The 4117-nt window shown below is 39.9% G+C and overlaps 1 long non-coding RNA gene across 1 annotated transcript in view; it reads left to right on the top strand.

The window, feature by feature from the left end:
• The window catches only part of LOC116670227 (uncharacterized), a 10589-nt gene extending 8562 nt beyond the window's left edge, over positions 1–2027 (top strand). The window contains exon 3 of the long non-coding RNA XR_004326971.1: positions 1741–2027. This is a non-coding gene — a long non-coding RNA (uncharacterized LOC116670227). The remainder of the gene's footprint in view (positions 1–1740) is intronic.
• Positions 2028–4117: the final 2090 nt, after the last annotated feature.

Raw genomic sequence — 4117 nt, 5'->3', positions numbered from 1 at the left:
AGACACAGGCTAATTATTGCTAACTAAAATGTAAGTCCAAATTGTCTGCGAGTTTATCCTGTACTGTTTGGTGATTCCTCTACTGTGTGACAGTAAGTTGCGTGGCTATGACACAACAATTGTTTGTTTTTTTGTTGTTTTTTACAAAAAAGTCTGCTACGGAGCCATAACTTGAGGTACAAGGTAATCAAGCTTTTTGTACATTGTTGTGTTTCTTTAGAAATAAACAAAGGACAAATAGAGTCTTTAAACTTTAAAAAAATTATTTGCTGTCGAAGTGATGTCAAAATGAATGGCAGTCAATTTGATGGTAACGGCAGATGATGGCTTTTTAGCATCAAAATGGCGCCATAGGAGCTTCACTTAGTGAGGAGAGGCTTACTCCCTGGATCTGTGCTTGTGTTTGGTCCCTTTTGTCCCATGCCGGTCTCCCTGTCAACACCTCTTATTTGTTTGTGTCTGTGGATGTTTCTGTGTGGCTTGTTTGTGAGCAGCAGACATTATTCTTGTGGTTGTGTTTTTGCTATGTCTCCCTCCTTTCTGTATCTCCTCTCTTTGTGTTGCAGAGAAACATTTTATCGCAATGAAGGGTTGTAGAAAAGCTGCACTGTGTCTTCTTCGGTATGTGTAGTGTACTTTTCTGTATGTTTTCACCTGGACCAATGTTTTGCACTTTTGTTGGGCTGTTTGAATACAAAAAATGTGATCACAAAAAAACGTTAGCGCCACCCAAGACAATTCTGATTGGTTTAAAGAAATGGCAATACACCAGGGCACATTTTTCTCCTATCTCGGAATGCTGTGTATCCTCTCGGGATTGCACGTTTGTGGGATTCAAACATAAAATATGCTTGACGACTGGAAAATGTAGGACTTTTTCTCCTGCACTTTCTTGATCATTGCAGCCGGGCGCTACAGTTACTTTTTCCTAAATGTGAGCAGAGAGAGCTCATCTACCCTGCTTCCTTGTTTGCTCTGAAGTGCCTGACAAATAATGCATAGACTGTGCAGAAGGCACACTTTACAAAATAAAGTTTATATCCACCTTTAAGACGGATTTGAAACTACGCAATATTTAATGCAAGTTTAGTTTTGTTTTTAATAAATGTCCCTTCATGAGCATAATAAAATGGTTATTTTTGTCAGTAAGTCAAACCTATTTATAAAGCGCTTTTTACAGACAAAATCACAAAGTGCTTTATGATGAAAAACATACATCAAATATCTGCCATGAGTGTGTGATTGAATTAACAGTGATGGCCAAAGGGTCAATTACTAATTATTACACACTAAATTGCTAATCCTTGAGCCTTTTTCTTTAAACCAAGTGTGCCAAACCTATTTTTTGTCATCTTGCAAAAACTCTAAAACATCATTGAAATACATCTTTATGAAAACTTGCACTTAAAAACATGGGCTTGGGCTAGAGCGGGCGCCCATGGATAGAGGTTTCCTCCTCCACGCAGCGGGTTCGACATTTCTTCAGCTGTCCTGTCAAAAATAAAAGACAAAAACTAAATAAAACATGGGTTTGCGCTTGACTGAGAAACTCAGTCATTCTCTGCGTTCTCAGCTGTATTGCTGCTACATTTCAACCATGAATCAGTTTTATTGATTACTGTCTGTAACTCAATGTAGACACTGGCTTCCCGCTAACAGTGAACAAACCTCTTTACCCACTCATGCAGCTTGCTCCATTGTATGTCTGACAAATGAGCTTGGTTTCAGGGTTGTAGTTAGCAATCACCACAGCAGTTATGGCTTCAGCATCTCGTTCAAGGCTCATGTCAAAGAAACCAAGAAACCGTTCACGTACCATGCCTTTTTCATTTACGTAGCGGATTATGCCAGTCAATTGGCACTTGCATGACATGTCTGTGGTGTCATCCCCGTCCACTGCTATGAATGGCGCTGTGTTTGTTTCCTGGTGCATTTCTTCCTGAATAACATGAGCAGGGCTTGCTATTATGTCATTCTGAATCGTATTTGACATACCTGTAAATGTTAAAGCAGATGTTAAGTGCTGTGCTAGCTCAGCAATAGCTTGCACTAGCTCCACAAAGGCTGACTCGTTGTGGCCACGGAAAGCCTGCTCTTGGCGTCCAAGATACAGTTTGGCAATGATCAGTCTCTTCAGAATGATTCTTATCCACTTGTTGATTATACCTTCACACACAGATTACAACTGCTTGATCCAGTGCTTCATTTATCCTCACTCATCCAAAGGTTTGAGCTTGAGTTCAGATGTTATGTAACTCCGTGATTTTGAATGCCTCTCTATGGCCCGTGAGAGGTTTGCAAGATCAGACAAATCCGGCTTGGGTCCAGGGGTGGTTTAAAGAGCTGCTGCAGCTTGACCAGTCAAACAAGAGGCAAGGCCCCTTCCCTATTTAAATATGAAGGGCTAATGTCAATGCAACAAGAGTTATTGGTTTTCATCACATGTTTTTCTCCTGTCAGTCAATTGCCCCATATTGCTCATCTATATTTGATGCATATATTCATGTAGTATTCCACCTAATCCTATAACTGCGGTGTTTGGAGTGGCTCCACAGGGAATATCACTTTCAATTTCCCACTCCCTTGCATTTGCTTCCGTCCTTGCCCAACGGCTTATTCTTTTTAAATGGAAGGATTGGATTGGGCCCGCATGTGCCCGCTGGATCAGAGAAGTAGTAATGCGTTTAAAATTAGAGTTAGAGAATATCGTAGTCAGGGCTCTATGGCTAAATACTACATGACCCCCTCCACCCCCTTCCCACATCCTCCATTCAGCCTCCCCTCTCTTGTTTTTCAGTTTGGACTATAGTTTTCAATTTTAATTTTTAGTCTATTTAAATTCTTCTCTGTGCTGGTCATTAAAAGATCCCATCCTAACGTGCGCAATGAAGAGTACAAAATATCTTCCAGAACAAAGTGATAATTGCAACCAAACCCTTCCATGGAATTAGTTCATATAGAAATGGTTGACAAAATAATCACTTACATATTATCACGAGCACAGAGCACCGTTACCTGTCAGAAGGATCAACACATTCTCACTCCTATCTCGTAAAATAAGGACGCTTGGTCAGGGGCCTTTGTCATTGTCATTAGCGCTAAAAGTCTCCTTTAGCATCCTCCAACACGCTTTACTTAAACGTGCTTGGTCAGGACTATTGGCGTCCCTGTAGTAGTAGAGTAGTTCTTTGATAAACACTGTTGTTAAATTAGTAAGGTAATAAGGTTAGTCACTGTTTCATTCCACAATGCATCAGATTAATCAACAAGCCAGTTCTGCATGAACTCGAAACCACAGCTGTACCCTAAATCCCGCGCAGCCCGACATGTCGCTGCTGCATTTCTCATCGGCCAACAGTAACTGGATCAAAGAGCTCATTTGCCAAAGAGTCATTTGCTGAAATTACGTGGTGCTTCTGGGGCATTTGTTCAAGCAGGCAGAAGGGAGTCATATGTTTTGAACCTTGCGATGAGACCTATTAAAGGACTTAATAATCAGCTTTCATCAAGTGTTAGTGTCAAATGAGTCAGTAGAGGTTCAGACAGGAAAGCAGAATTGTTGTGGGTGTTTGCAGAGTCCCTTAGAAGCCCTCAACTTCAGCTCTTTTTTGTAGATAATATTGAATATATTGGATAAAGAATAAAACGTTATGTATCCGAGTTACAGGGATGTTTTGTTATGCAATAGATCACATGCAGAGTTACAGAAAATCTTTGGTAAATGAGCCATATACGTTAAGAGTCACTGAAGGAATTTGACCAAATATTAGATAAGTTGACATAGTACAGTCTTTTTCTGGTTTGAAGTCTCTTGACAAAGACAACTCAGCATGAATTAACTCTGGCATAGGTTTTTAGGCCACATGGGCTGGTACCTGATTATGACTTTCAGCATAGACTCATTATCAAATTTGCTTGAAGTTCTGGATGTAGAAAAATCCTCCAACCAGGGCATGTCAGACAAAAACAAAACCTGAACAACAGGTGCTGGTCATATAATTAGAATATCATGAAAAGTTAATTTATGTCAGTAATTCCATTCAAAAAGGGAAATTTGTATATTATATCATTCATCACACACAGAGTGATGTATTTCAAATGTTCATTTCTTTTAATT

The sequence above is a fragment of the Etheostoma spectabile genome, chromosome 20, assembly GCF_008692095.1.
Source record: "Etheostoma spectabile isolate EspeVRDwgs_2016 chromosome 20, UIUC_Espe_1.0, whole genome shotgun sequence".
In the NCBI taxonomy this organism is placed as follows: Eukaryota; Metazoa; Chordata; class Actinopteri; order Perciformes; family Percidae; genus Etheostoma; species Etheostoma spectabile.
This window is presented reverse-complemented; position numbering and strand designations above follow the sequence as displayed.